The 16647-nt window shown below is 38.5% G+C and overlaps 1 pseudogene; it reads left to right on the top strand.

The window, feature by feature from the left end:
- The first annotated feature begins 5776 nt into the window (after positions 1 to 5776).
- LOC102824978 lies at positions 5777 to 6471 on the top strand (annotated as a pseudogene).
- The last annotated feature ends 10176 nt before the right edge of the window (positions 6472 to 16647 follow it).

Here is a 16647-nt window from a genome sequence, read left to right as displayed (position 1 = left end):
AGTTGAAACTGGCTCGATGGACAACATAAAGCAATTGGAGGAAATGAGGACATAAAAGAGCTGAATAAAAAAATTTCAAAGGACAGCTTGAGAAGACAGTGTCAGATATTATAATGAAATCTGCAAAGACTTGGAGCTAGAAAACCAAAAGGGATGAACATATTCAGTATTTCTCAAGCAGAAAGAACTGAGGGGAAAAAAATTAAGCATCAACTTGAAATATTGAAGGATTCTATGGGCAAAATATTGAATGATGCAGAAAGCATCAAAAGAAGATGAATACACAGAGTCACTATCCCAAAAGAAATGATTGAGGTTCAAACATTTCAAGAGCTAACTTACGATCAAGAACCAACAATCCTGAAGGAAGAAGTCCAAGGAGCATTGAAGGCATTGGCAAAAAACAAGACTCCAGGAATTGATGGAATACAAATTGAAATATTTCAACAAACTGATGTGGTACTGGAGGCACTCCCTCATCTCTGCCAAGAAATTTGGAAGACAGTTATTTGGCCAACTGATTGTAAGAGATCCATATTTGTGCCCATTCCAAATAGAGGTGATCCAAGGGAATGCAGAAATCATTGGACAATTTCATTAATATTGCATGCAAGTAAAATTTTGCTGAAGATAATTTAAAAAACTGCAGCAACAGTACATTGACAGAGAACTGCCAGAAATTCAAGCTGGATTCAAAAGAGGACACATAACAAGGGATATCATTGTTGTCAGATGGATCTTTGCTGAAAGCACAGAATACCAGAAAGATGTTTACCTGTGCTTTATTGACTGCACAAAGGCTTTCAACTGTGTGAATCATGACAAGGTATGGACAACAGTGCAAAGAGTGAGTATTCTGAAACATTTAATTGTTATCATGAGGAATTTGCACATAGACACATAGGCAGTTGTTTGAGCAGAACAAAGGGACACCGAATAGTTTAAAATTAGGAAAGGTTATACCACGGTTGTATTCTTTCACCATACTTATTCAGTCTGTATGCTGAGCAAATAGTTTGAGAAGCTGGGCTATATGAAGAAGAATGTGGCATCAGAATTGGAGGAAGACTCATTAACAACCTGCGATATGCAGATGGTACAACCTTGCTTGCTGAAAGTGAAGATACTTACTGATGAAGATCAAAGACTACAGTCTTTCTTATGGGTTGCACCACAATGTAAAGAAAACAAAAATCCTCAGCACTGGACCAATAAATACAATCCATAAAAATGAAGAAAATATTGAACTTGTCAAAGACATCATTTTGCTTGGATCAACCATCAACACTCATGGAAGCAGCAGCCAAGAACTCAACCAATATATTATTGAGTTAGGCACATCTGCTGCATAAGACCTCTTTAAAGTGTTGAAAAGCAAAGATGTCAGTTTGAGGACTATGGTGTGTCTAAACCAAGTCATGGTATTTTTAATAACCTCATCTCATCAACAGTACAATCAAGTGGAATTCCTAGATGGTGCAAACACTTGATGAACTCACTGCTAACCAAAAGGTTGAGGTGTGAATCTATACAGAGATGCATTGGTAGAAATGCCTGGCAATCTCCTGAAAAATCAGCCATTGAAAACTCTATGGAGCAAGTACTACTCAGACACACACAGGGTTTCCATGAGTCAAAATCAACTCCATGGCTACTGGTTTTATAGGAATATTTATTTAACTAGCACTCATTTTTAGAGTAAAAGGTAAAAGACAATAAATAAACTCATAGTTCTACTTTATTTTAAGAATGCAAACAAACTACTGTCAGATTGTGGCCTGTGGTTACTGTGAATTCCTTGCTGTTTCCCACCCCTCTGCAGCCCAGTGAAGACTGGCATCCTGAAGATGGTTATTCACGAGCATCACATGAAAGTTTATTTAACTCTGTGATGTAAATGTACAGGTTGTTAAGTACCAGCAAGTCAGTTCTGACTCACCGGGACTCACTCTGTAAATGATTTTCGAGGATTGGCTAGTGGGTTTGAACCAACAACCTTGTAGTTTGTAGTCCAGTGTTTATCCTACAGTACTCTGTAAAAAATACCACTTAGGAAATCCTATAAGGCAGTTTTACTCTGTCCTATAGGATTGCTATGAATTGGAATACACTCAACAACACACAACAAAAATACCTTTGTAGTAAAATGTTTCTGGAAGATACATAAAGACAAACAAGAAACACATTGGGATTGTAACTGTATAAAAACAAATTATATATATGAGAGGGTTTCAAAAAAACTGGAAAAATACATAAAAAGTTACATGATTGTTATTTTAGAATGGTAGTCCTGTGTAGGATAAGCAATGGACTGCTAACTGAAAGGCTGGCTGACCATACACCAGCCACTCCTCAGGGTCACTGAGTTGGAACCAACTTGACAGCACTTAACAACAGCAATAACAAATCTTTATTACTGTTACATCATTGAAATTTTTTTAAATTGAGGTAAAACATGCAGAGTATAAAGTGTTGTGTCCTGAGTGTAAATTCAATGACATAAGTGAAAACATGCAATCGCCACCAAGATCAAGATACAGAATATTTCCAGCACCCTAGAAATCTCCTCTTACCCTATTCTGACTTCTATGACCATAGATTAGTTTTGCTTGATCTTGAATGTCATCCAAATGGACAGACCACTCATCTGTCAGTTTGTCATACTGTGGTGGCTTGTATAGTCCTGTGATACTGAAAGTTATGCCTCTAATATTTAAAATCCACCAGCAGGGTCACCCATGGTAGATGTTTCAACAGAGCTTCCAGACTAAGACAGACTACTTTTGATTTGTTAGTCACTGAAAACCTTATGACTAGCGGCAGAACACTGTCAAATCCAGTGCTAGAAGATGAGCCCCTCAGATTGGAAGTTACCCAAAATATGACTGGGGGAGAACTGTCTCCTTAAAATAGAGTTGACCTTACTTAGACATTGGCTACTTAAAATGAGAGGGCTATAAAGGCATGAAGTGACTGGCTTACAAGGTTTCAAGAGGGAATTTAGTTTCAGAGTGTTCAGGGGAAGGTAGAACCCTCAATGAATAATTTTCATCGTGTCTAGATGGGTCTGGTGAAAGGAGATGCAGATAAGATTCTTATGATTTAGTAGTGAGTAATTGTTTTCATGACTAATTGCGATTGTCACAACTATAAAAGCAGAAGTTTTGTAACATAAAGGGTAGCAGTTGTTAATATTACATTCCAGAAACAGAGGACCCCAGGACCATCAAAGGAGCAGAGCATGAGCGGAATGTGGGACCCTATCCAGAGAAGCAGCAACATCAGAGATGGAGGCAGAGATGATGACACACAGCAGTTGAGGACTCTAGACTCATGGAAAGAGAAAGACTGAATGCTGGTGGCCAGGAGGCAGGCTTACAGAGTGTGCTCTTTGTTTGTTTAAATGATTATATATTCCTGAGTGTTTTTGTGTACATCCCCAAAAAAAGAAAATAAGGAATAGAAGCAAATACTGTTGAATGATGATCCATGGAGGGGATTGTAATCATTGCGATGAAATAAGGAGTGTAAAACCAATGTTCTCCCATGTAAACTATCGCTCAATTCACAATAAAAACTAAAAAAATAAAATAGAGTTAACCTTAATGACAACATAGATGGAGCAAAACTTTTGGGGCTTTCATTTGCTGATGGGGCACAAATTAAAATGAGTAGAAACATCCATTAATAATCAGAACATGAAATGTAGAAAGTAAGAATCTAGGAAAATTGAAAGTTGTCAAAATGAAATGGAACATATAAATTTTGATTTCATAGACGTTAGTGAGACTGGTATTGATTATTTTGAATCTTACAATAGTGTGGTTTTTGATTCCTGCAGTGACAAAATGAAAAGGGGTAGCACCACATTCATCATTTAAAAAGTACATTTAAAGATCTATTTTGAAGTGCAATGCTGTCTGCGATATAATAATATGTATACGTCTACAAGGAGACCTGCTATGGCACAGTAGGATAAGCACTGGACTGCTAAACAAGGTCAGTAGTTCAAACCCACCAACTGCTCCTGAGAAAACCTATACAGGGTCACTACAAGTCAGAACCAACATGACAGCACTTAACAACAGCAACAGAAAAAACAAGGAAGACTAGCTAATACCACTATTGTACAAATGTATGCACCAATCACTAAAGTCACTAATTATGAAACTGAATAATTCTACCAACTTCTTTGGAGTCCTGGTGTGGTGTTGTAGGATAAGCATTGGACTGCTAAATACAAGGTGGGCAGTTAAAACCCACCAGAAACTCCCTGGAAACTATATACAGGGTCGCCATGAGTTGTAACTGTCTCAACAGCTCATTAAAAAAAAAAAAAAAAAAAAAAAAGAGGAAGCGTAATCAACTTCTTCAGTCTGAAAGTAATCAAGTATGCAATCAAGATGCATTGATAATTACTGGTGATTGGAATACAAAAGTTGGAAACAAAGAGGAAGGTTCAATAGTTGGAAAACATGGCCTTGGTGATAGAAACGATGCTGGAGAATGCATGATAGAATTTTGTAAGATCAATGACTTTTTATTGCAAATACATTTGTTTCAACAACATAAAAGGTGTACATACATACACTTGGAACAACTATCAACACTCATGGAAGCAGCAGTCAAGAAATTAAATGACATATTGCATTAGGCAAATCTGCACAAGACCTTTTTAAAGTGTTGAAGAGCAAAGATGTCAGCTTGAGGACTAAGGTGTGCGCGACCCAAGCCATGGTATTTTCAATAACCTCATATGCATGCGAAAGCTGGACAGTGAATAAGGAAGACCGTAGAAGAATTGATGCATTTGAGTTATGGTGTTGGAGGAGAATATTGAAAGTGCCGTGGGCTGCCAAAAGAAGTGCATCCAGAATGCTTCTTGGAGGCCAGGATGGCCAAAATTCATCTCCCATACTTTAGACATATTGTCAGGAGGGACCAGTCGCTGGAGAAGGATATCATGTTTGGTAAGATGGAAGGTCAGAGAAAAAGGGGAAGACCCCCAGCGAGATGGATTGGCCAAGTGGCAGCATCAATGGACTCAAGCGTGTCAACAATAGTGAGGTTGGCCCAGGATTGGGGAGTGTTTCGTTCTGCTGTGCATAAGGTTGTTATGAGTTGGTACTGACTTGATGGCACCTAACAACCACATACATACACACATGGATCTCACCAGACGGAATTCACAGGAATCAAATTGACTACATGGGGGTTGGGTATCAAGAAGCTCAATATCATTAACCAATGCAAGGCCATGTGCAGACTGTGAAACAGACCATCAACTGTTCATACACAAGTTTAGGCTCAAGCTGATGAAAAAACAACTCCACGAGAGCCAAAATATGATCTTGAATATATTCCACCTGAATTTAGAGAACATCTCAAGAAAAGATTTGATGCATTAGACTCTAGGGACAGAAGATCAGAAGAGTGTGGGATGACATCAAGAACGTTATAGAGAAAGAAAGTCAAAGTCATTTAAAAGAAAGGACAGAAGACTTGTGCAGCCTAGGTTTAGCTGTCATAGGCTGTGTGCATAGACATCTTGCTTTGAAATGCAGCAGGATTTAGGGAGCTTCCCATTGTCCCCAGCGGTGTGGGTGAAATTGGTGTCTGCAGGTTTTCAGACTGCTGAGAAACTCCTAAAGGTGAAACCTTCTGAGCTGAGAAAAGAAGTTGGGACATCTAAAGAAGAAGCCTTAGAAACACTGCAAGTAATAAGAAGAGAGCATCTTACAAATATACCAAGACATGTTGGTACATCTGAGTCAGTATGCAGTTGGCAGTAGATGTGCAGATACCAGAATGTTTTGGAGGAGTGGCAGAATGTTTTGGAGAAACAAGTTTTATTGATACAGAGTTTTATGGTTGATAGAGTGGTAGACCTTGCTACTGCCCGCAGTCAGCACTTTCAGCTTTTAGCAGGAACACACGTGGGAAGGGAGTTCCAGAAAGCTTTGGAGGATTTCGCTCTTGAAAATATTCTTTCCCATATTTATTATTTTCATTGTCGTTACTACACAAAGCTACTGGCACAAGTTTATCTTCTTCCAGACTTCCTCTTAGATCACTCAAAGTTTCTATTAGTGATTGTGGATAGCATTGCTTTTCCTTTTCATCATGACCTAGATGACTTTTTCCTTCGTACCTGGTTACTAAATGGCCTTGCCCAGCAATTGATCAGCCTTGCAAATAATCATAGATTAGCTGTAATTTTAACCAATCAAATAACAACAAAGATTGATAGAAATCAAGCCTCCTTGATTCCTGTGTTAGGGGAAAGTTGGGGACATGCTGCTACAATATGGCTGATCTTTCACTGAGACCAAAAGCAGAGGTTGGCAGCATTGTACATATCACCAAGCCAGAAGGACTCCACAATACTCTTTCAAATCACACCTCAGGGCTTTAGAGATGCTCTTATTGTCGATGACGGAAGTTTCACTGAATTCCCGGAAACAATCATGAGAATTAGAGAACGAACCACAGTAATCCAAAAACTAATCTCAAAGTGTAACAAATGTATTGATGTTGTGAGATTCAATATGTACAAGTCATAGACTTGTTATTTTAAAATATAAACTCTATGGTATGAATGAATCAGGAAAATACTGAAGCAAATGGGAAAAAATTAAGGAATATGATTCTCTGCAATGTTTTTCTAAAGCAGTATTCTACAATCATATTTTGTCCTGTTTTCATTTTTATTAGCATTCAGTAAAGCTGATATGGACATTGTATAAATGGGCTCCAAAAAGTTCATAGTGAAATTCTGTATTTTAATTACATTTTTCCATGCATTTTTTGAAGGCTCCTGGTAACCTAGAAAATCCTACGAAGCAAAACTTGTTTTCATATTCCTACTGTCGTTCTCTCTCATACTTGGACATGTTATCAGGAGGGACTAGTACCTGGAGAAGAACCTCATATTAGGTAAAGTGGAGGGTCAGTGGAAAAGAGCAAGAACCTCAACAGAATGGATTGGCACAGCGGCAGCAGCAATGAGCTCAGATGTAACAATTGTGAGGATGGCACAGGACCAAGCAATGTTCCATTCTGTTGTGCATAGGGTCGCTGTGAGTCAGAACCGATTCAATGGCACATAACAACAATTGTGTTCTCTATCAATGTAACTTTCAAATGACAGGTTCTGAAGCCTTTTAAAGAGAAGACAAGACCATGAGTCAGCATACCATTAAATTTAGTTATATGGACCAGATACAAATTTTAGATGACAAAACTGATTTTAGTGCCCTTAATCCTAAAATCTAAACCATTTAAATTTTTTTTCTGTTACTTTATAATGTAAAAGGAAGAACTCTGAAGTTGCTTTTCCATCTAGAAATTGTTTAGATCGTATATCTTATAGTGTATCCAAATTGAAAAGCATATTTATTTATTTCTACATTTTTAATGCCTGATATGATCTGTAATTCTAGATATATTGACTTTTAAAAAAATACAGTCTTAACCCTATTAGAATAAATTAAAATTTTGGAATCTTAGGGGAAAAAAAAGACAATAATAGATGTCAGAAGAGACTGAAACTTACTCTTGAATGTAGAGAAGCTAAAACAAATGGAAGAAATGGGGATGTAAAAGAGCTGAAAATAATTTTCAAAGGGAAGCTGTAGAAGATAAAGTATTATAATGAAAAGTGCAAAGACATGGAGTTAGAAAACCAAAAGAGAAGAACATACTCAGCATTTCTCAAGCTAAAAGGAATGAAAAAAAAAAAAAATTCAAGCCTTGGATTACAACATTGAAGGATTCTATGGGCAAACATTAAATGATGCAGGAAGCATCAAAAATACATAGATAGATGATAGATAGATAGATAGATAGATAGATAGATAGATAGATAGATAGATAGATAGGAGAATACGTAAAATCACTGTACAAAAAAGAATTGGTAGATGATCAACTATTTCAAGACAGTTGTCAAGAACTGATGGTACTAAAAGGAAAAGTCCAAGCTGACTGAAGGCATTGACAAACACAAGACTCCAGGAATTTATGGAATACAAATTGAATTGCTTCAACAAACTGATGTACTGAAAGCGCTCACTTGTCTATGTCAAGAAATTTGAAAGACAACTACTTGGTCAATTGATTGGAAAACAAGACTTCAGGAATTTTTGCCCATTCCAAAGAAAGGTGACCAATGGATTGCAGAAATCATCAAACAATGTCATTAATATCACAAGCAAGTAAAATTTTGCAGGAGATAATTTTAAAATAGTTGCAGCAGTCCAGCAACAGGGAATTGCCAGAAATTCAAGCTAGATTCAGGAGAGAACATGGAAATAGAGCTATTATTGCTGACCTCAGATGGCTGACAGCAGAAAATGCCAGAAAGATGTTTCCTTGTGTTTTAGTGACTATGCAAAGGCATTTGACTGTGTGGATCATAGTGGACATGTTTTTAGGAGGGGCCAGTCCCTGGAGAAGGATGTCATGCTTGGAAAAGTAAAGGGTTGGCATAAAAGAGGAAGACCCCCAATGAAATGGACTAATACAATGGCAGCAACAATGCGCTCAAACAGAGCAATTGCGAGGCTGGTGCAGGCTGGACCAGACAGTGCTTCGTTCTGTTTTTTGTTTGTAGGGTTGCTATGAGTTGTAAAGGACTCAATGACACCTAACAATAGCAACAGTCTTCGTGTCTGGCTTCTTTAACTCGGTACTCTGTACTCAGTTTTGTTGTTAGCTGCCTTAGAGTCAGCTTCCTGCTCATGGCAACCCCATGCACAAGGGAATGACAGAAAGCCTGCTCCTGAGGTATGTCCATGATTGGTTGCAGGTTGGACTGTTATGAGCCACAGGATTTTCATTGGCTCATTTTTGGAAGTAGATCATCAGTCCTTTCTTTCCGGCCCATCTTAGTCTGAAAGCTCTAGTGAAACCTGTACAGAATCACATCATTCAAACCACCGATGACAGACAGCTGGTGTCTGGGCATGAGGTACATTGGCCAGGAATGGAACTTGGGTTTCCTACTCGGCAGGCAAGAATTCTACCACTGAACAATCCAGCTGTAAAACCCAGCCATATATAGAAGTAGTTTGTTCAATTTTTAAAAAATTATTGTGTAGTATTTCACTGAATGAACACACCAAAATATACTTATTAATTTTGCTACAGAATGGATATCCAGACCTTTCTTCTGTGGTGCCTCTGGGTGAACTTGAGCCTCTAACGTTTTGGGTAGTAGTCAAGCTGTTTAACTACATGATCTTTAATGGTCCAAAGGGGAGAGGCAAAAGGAGACTTCTACTACAGAAATATGTAAAGTCAGGAGTAGAATTTTGGGGTTTATAGTTTTATATTTTTAAAGACCTGGTATATGTTTTGATAACAGAACTTGCTAATAGCTGGCCACTTGAGTTATTGCTTCCAGTTCTCTGTGTTAAATAAGATTCAGCCAGCAATAATGGGAGGAGCTGTAAATGACTTCCTTGGTTGGGAGTACCTGCTTGTTTTTCCTTCTGCCTGGGCATGCTGAAGTGCTGGCCTCTAACACAGACGCCCACATCTGAGGAGATAGCCCAAGGGAGCCCTCAATCTGTATATTTGTATGGTGTGTGTGTATACAAGGGTGTTCAAGCATCAAAGTGGATAGGCAACCAAGGGTGGAAAGAGGAATTCTAGTGCAAGAATTTAAATATACCACTTTTCATAATTCATTTCTTTATTCATTCACTTGACAAATCTTTACTGAGTACCTACCGTGAGAAGTGGAGTCCCTGTGTGGTGTAAATAGTTTACACACTTGGCTTCTAACACAAAGGTTAGACGTTAGAGGTCATCTAGAGGTGCCTCAGATGAAAGACCTGGCAACCTACTTCCAAAACAAGAGCCACTGAAAACCCTGTGGGTCACAATTCTACTCTGACACATGTGGGGTTGCTCTGAGTTGGAATGGACTTGACCACAACTGATGGTATTGTGAGACCTGCTAAGATTTCTAAAAGATGGGCCCTGGTCTTACCCTTCATAGGCTTACCTTCTGTACAAGTTTTCACATGGAAAAATAACAGGCTGGCTGCTTTGGGTATTGATGATCAATGCAGCAGGAATCCAGAGAAATCATAAACAGTCACTTCTGGCTCAGAAGGCATTAAGGAAAATAACAGATTTGAAGTGGGTCTTGGAGTATGGAATTCATTAGGAAAAGGGCAGAGATGTTCTAGAAATGGTATAAACAAACATCCAAAGACAAGAAAAGGCACAGCATCCATAAGTTGCAAGTCAACCAGTTTACTTCGAGAGACTTTAGGTGGAAAAGTGCATTGAAATGAAATGGATATTAGGGATCAGATTGTATAAGATCTTGAATGCCAATTGATGTAGACATATATTGATTGGAGAGGGTCTGTGAGGCATCTCCCAAGGTGTTAGAATTGCAAGAGGAGGCTTTTTCACTTTCAAAGTGGTTACCAGGCCAGCAAAATATGACTATACACTAAAGAAATGAATGCATGCAGAATCCAACAAAGTTATACAAGGGATACAACATCCAGAAAAAAAAGATATCTCTTTCAGTTCAAGCAATTAAGAAAAGTTAATTAGATTATGCTTGTGTTTTTTTTTCTCATTATGGCCCAGTAAAAACGTCATCAGATTCATTGGTATGGTTGTTGTTGTTGTTATTAGATGCCAATGAGTCACTTCTAACTCATAGCAACCCTATGCACAACAGAACGAAACCACTGATATGGTGAATTACAGCTCCAAGGTTACCAAGAAAGCTCATGACTATCATAATGGATCTACATGAGAAGGAGGCACCAGAGATTTCCTTGGGCAGAGGCTGCCACCCCGGCCGTGTACATTGTAAATTGGCCTTGTACATTGGGGGCTTTGTTAGTGTGAATCAGTGTCCTCAGTCAGATCAGCTCTTGGATGTTGGCCAGATCACATTTTTGAGCCTTCAAAGCTTAAGTTAAAACTCTGAACCATGGCGAATTTACCAAGCCAAATGACCCTTTCCAGACTCAGACTGCACAATTCACCAGCTTTCCTTCTGTACCTCCTGAGAACATATCTAATCATCAGTGTGACACAGTTGGATAAGCACTAGACCGTTAACCACAAGATCAGTGGTTCAAACCTATCAGTCACTCCTTGAAAACATTATATAGAGTTGCTATGAGTTGGAACCAACTTGATTGCACTTAATGACAAGAGCAACAATCACTAAAAATATCCATTGTTGTTGTTGTTGTTAGGCACCATCGAGTCGTTACCGACTCATAGCGACCCTATATACAACAATATGAAAACTGCCCGATCCTGAGCCAACCTCACAATTGCTGCTACACTTGAGCCCATTGATGCTGCCACTTTGCCAATCCATCTTGTTGGGGGTCTTCCTCTTTTTCTCTGACCCTCCATCTCACCAAACATGATATCCCTTTCCAGTGACTGGTCCCTCCCATAACACCCGTAGCTCTGGTTAATGGAAAAGCTTAGTTAACAGAGAGTTGTTGTTGTTAAGTTGTTAAGGAATGGCCAGTGGGTTTGAACTGCTGACCTTGCAATTAGCAGTCCAGGGCTTATCCTACAGAGTCACACCAGAATGTCAATAAAGAGTTACTGTGCATCAAATATGTAAACCAAGAAGTGACTAGAACAAAATAACTGATTCAAGAGCTACTTCCCCAAAAGACATATTCAGAATATATCAGAATTCTTGAAACACAACAGAAAACAAACAACCCAAAGGGAAAAAAAAATTGTAAAATAATTCAATAGACATTTCACCAAAGAGAATATATGAATGGAAAATAAGCACAGGAAAATTAGCCAGCAAATTCCTAATTAGACATTGTTGTTTTTATTGGTAAGTGCTATGAAGTTGATTCTGACCAAGAAAATGCAGATTAAAACTATGATGAGATGCTAGTACACACTTATTACAATGGCTGAAATAAAAAATATAAACAATAGCAAGTACTGATACAGATACAGAACAACTGGAGCTATCACACAATACCGGTAGGAATGAAAAATGGTAAAGCCACTTTTGACCATTTGGCAGTTTCTTAAAAAGTTAAGAACACACAAACCATTGTACTGTCATTGGTAGGTGCTATTGAGTTGGTTCCAACTCATAGGGACCCTGTACACACCAGAATGAAACACTGCGTGAGCCTGGGCCGTTCTCACAACTGTTGTTATTTTTGAGCTCATTGCTGCTATCACTGTACCAGGGTCTTTCTCTTTGTCACCGAGCTTCCACTTGACCAAGCATGATGTCCTTCTTCAGGGACTGGTCCTACCTGACAACATGTTCAAAATATGAGAGACCCAGCAACCCCACTCTAGGTATTTGCCCTAGAGAAATGAAAACTTAGGTTCACACAGAAACCTGTGCACTAGCATTTGTAGCAGTCTAGTAACAATCACCCCAAATTTGAAACAGCCCAAATGTTTTCCAACAGGAAGATGGACAAATAAAATTTACTTCCAATTCCAGACAAAGTGAGGATTCTATACTACTGCAAACAAAAGAAAATGTGCCAGGACTACCAGGAAGTTGTGAATTGATTCTTGTCGGAGCCACACCAAAGGGAAGTAAGTACTTGCATACATGTACTCATGCATGCTTGTGGGTGTGTATGGTATATGCTCATTTGGAAGTCCTGGGCTTTGGGTAAAAAAACAAACAAAAACAATTAATTCATTACTCTAGATGAGAGTGATTATTTTTTGTAATGTTATATTTCAAGGAAAAAACCTATACCAAAGTGGTGTTCTAGACAGGAGTCCTTGTTGTTGTTGTTATTAAGTGCTGTCAAGTTGGTTTCAAACTCATACTGACCCTGTCTGGGGTTTCTTAGGAGCAGCTGGTGGGTTTGAATTGTAGACTTTGTGGTTCAAAGTCCAGTGTTGATGCTACAGCGCCACACTAGGAGATAGGAATCCTTAGATGGTGCAAATAATTGATACTCTCGGCTGTTAATCTAAAGGCTGACAGTTCCAGCTCACTCAGAGGCACCACAGTCAAAACGTCTGGTGGTCTCCTTCTGAAAAACCAAGCATTGAAAACCCTATGGAGTGCAGTTCTACTCTCACACACATGGAGTCAGAGTTTATATCAATATAGAACTGGCTTTTATATTTAGAAAAACCCAAAGGAGTAGACTAAAAACTAGCAAGGTAGGAGGACCACTAGAGGAAATCTTGTCTAAATCTTTCACCAACAAGGGTGAGTCTTCAGCTGTCCAATGTGCTTAAGGACATGTTTTAGCGCAATCCATCCTCCCAAGGCATCAGCCACCGAGTCTGAAAATCAGCAATCTCTTCTGAAAGAGCAAAACTGCTTTCGCTGCAAATCTACCTCCAAGATTCTCACTTCATTTAATCAGGGTGGGAAAGCCAGGAACTGAAGTAAATGACACATGAATTTACCAGCAGGTGGCAATAGAGATAATTGTGCCTCCCTGAAAGATTAAATTTGTATTATTTTATAATCCAGACATAAGAACCTTCAAAAGTTGACTGGGTCCCAATTTAAGTTTGCCCTGCCTTACACTAGCTAGCATTCTATGAGATGCAGTTATCCAAGCCAGAATACTGTAGCCAGAAACATAATGCATTTTTCTTTATTGGGCTGCTATTTATCTTCCATTTTCTAAAGGTGACTCCTCTTAAGAGGTTTTTTAGTTTTTGTGTTTTGCTGTTGTTGAAGAATTGAAAATAATGGCAAAATAATGTATAGTCTCATAAATTATATCTATCTGAAGTGAAGGGAGTCCCCCCAAAGCAAAATAAATGCTGTTTTCCATTATAGCCTACTGGCATTATTAAATAAGTCCAGAGCAAACTCTCAAAGAACACAGATGAAGCAATTACACCACTTTTGAGAGTCAAAGGGACATCCTTTAGGTTCCTACATGTATTTCTCAAATGTTTGCTCATTCTTTTTATGCATGAGGAAATCCTTAGACTCCTGTAAAAAAAATCATGTCCCAATTGAACAGCAGTGTTACAAAAACGTTTTGCCTGACCATTCCCCCTAGAATTGAATGCACACTCCCACCTATTCCTGCTTTGTCAATTTTTCTTGCTCTCTGATGATCTCCTCTGGTTCTTATAATTCCAGTCTCATTCTCCACCATCTCTTTTCTCTTATGGCTCATCATCCCCCTTTCATTTCCCACAATCTTATCTCTCTCTCCCCCCGAATTTGAAATATATAATTTTAAAAAGATTATTGCTGTTTCATGAGCTAAAATTGAAAGGCTCAAATTCATATTTCTTTTAAAAATATATTTTTTGAAGGATTTAACTTTTCTTTTTTTTTTTCATAAGTAAATATATTTATGTGATTGAAATTTCAAAGGGAGAAAATGGTAGAAACTCTCTCTCCAACTCTTTCCCCCAGCCAAATTGTTTTTTCTGGAGTAATGAATACGACTAGTTTCTGATGAATACTTCCCAAAATATCTTTGAATATACAAGCAATATTTAACATATAGCTTTTGTTTTTTTCTTGTTTTTACACAAATGATAGCATATTTTAGACAACATCGTATTGGTTTGTTGTTGTTTATTTGTTTACTTAGCTATATGTCTTGTCAGTCTTTCCAGATCAATCCAGAAAGAGCTTTTCTCATTCTTTTGTGCAGCTGCAGACTATTACATGGATGGGCCATAAAGTTATTTAGCCAGACCATGACAGATAGTAAGGATGTTTCCAATTTTTTACTATTGCAAACATTTCTGCCATGAATAACCTTTTTCATATGTCAGTTTGCACATATGGGCAGATGTATGAAGGATAAATTCTTACAAGTGGACTTACTGGATCAAAGGGTATGTGAATTTTTGAGTTTCATAAAGATTGCAAAACTCTTTTCTTTAGAAGTTGTGCCCTCGGGGACCTAAGATTGCCTGTTTCCCTGCACCCTCACCATCCTGCCCAACTTGTTGCTCCGCTTTTCAGAATTCTGTCTAGGCTTACTTACTTTACTTTCTCAATGAACTTTGGAATCAGCTTTAATTCCAGAGGTATTATATAGGGTTTTTATTGGATTTCATTTAAAAACTCTCTTGACCGTAGAAAACCTTCCTATCCAAGAGTCCTGGTGTGGTGCTGTAGGATAAACACTGGATTTCAAGGTTGGTCTGAACCTCAAGGTCGATGGTTCAGACTCACCAGTCACTCCTCAGAAACCCTTTACAGGGTTGCTGTGAGTCAGAACCTACTAGACAGCACTTAGCAACAACAACAACAGTAATCCAAGAACATGGAATCCAGGTGCGACACTGTAGGATAAACACTGTACTGCAAAGTTGGTTTGAACAGCAAGGTCGGTGGTTTAAACTCACCATCGACTCCTTGAAAAACTCTGTACAAGCAATGACTCGAGGGCACTTAGCAATAACAACAACACCCAAAAGCATGATATGTTGTTCATTTGCTAAAGAATTTGTTAAGGAGCTCTGGTAGCTTAGTGAATAGAGAATTTGTTGTTCATTTCTATACTCAGGAGCAATTAAGTATTTACTTTAGACAGAGCTTACACATTTCATTTCTTGCTGATTTTATTATTGTTGCTACTATAGTAAATGAGGGTTGTTGTTGGTGGTAGTATGCCTTGGAGTTGGTTCTGACTCAGAGAGGCCTCATCGTTCTCCCGTGGAACCGCGGGTTGTTTTGAACTGCTGACCTTGAGGTTAGAAGTCCAACTAGTAACAATTATGGGTTTACAAAACTGTAAATCTTTAAGGAGCAGAAAGTCTTATCTGCCTGGTGGGTTTGAACTGGTGACCTTGTGGTGAGCAGTCCAGTGTTTACCCTACAGTGCCACCAGAACATTACCAGACAAGTTTTAAACTTTACTATTGAGAAGTAAAGTTTATCACTCATCTGTCAGTTTGTTGTACTGTGGTGGCTTGTGAGTTGCTGTGACTCTGAAAGCTATCCCACAGGTATTTTAAATACCAGCAGGGTCACTTACAGTGGACAGGTTTCAGATGAGCTTACAGATAAAGACAGACTAGGAAGAAGGCGTGACAAACTACTTCTGAATATATTCAGTAACTGAAAACCTTATGAATAGCAGAGAAACACTGTCAAATATAGTACCAGAAAATGAGCCCCTCAGGTTGGAAGGCACTCAAAATGCAACTGGGGAAGAGCTGCCTACTCAATGTTGAGTTGACCGTGGTAATGCTAATGCAGTAAAGCTCATGAGAGAAAAGCCCACAGGACCTTCATTTGCTGATGGAGCACAACTCAAAATGAAGAGAAACAGCTGTAAACATCCATTGAAAATCAGAACATGGAATGTATGAAGTATGAATCTGGGAAAATTGGAAGTTGTCAAAAATGAAACGGAATGCATAAATATTGATATCTTAGGCATTAGTGAGCTGAAATAGATTGGTATTGGCCATTTTGAATCCGATGAGCACATGGTGTACTATGCTGGAAATGACAAATTGAAGAGGAATGGTGTTGCATTCATTGTCAAAAAGAACATATCCAGATCAGTCATGAGCTACAGCACTGTTTGTGATAGGATAGTACCCGTGCACCACAGGGAAGCCCAGTTAATACCACTATTATTCAAATTTATGCACCAACCACTAAAGCCAGTGAAGATGAAATAGAAGAATTCTACCAACTTC

This window comes from Chrysochloris asiatica, unplaced genomic scaffold (genome assembly GCF_000296735.1).
Source record: "Chrysochloris asiatica unplaced genomic scaffold, ChrAsi1.0 scaffold00061, whole genome shotgun sequence".
NCBI classification, from domain to species: Eukaryota; Metazoa; Chordata; class Mammalia; order Afrosoricida; family Chrysochloridae; genus Chrysochloris; species Chrysochloris asiatica.
This window is presented reverse-complemented; position numbering and strand designations above follow the sequence as displayed.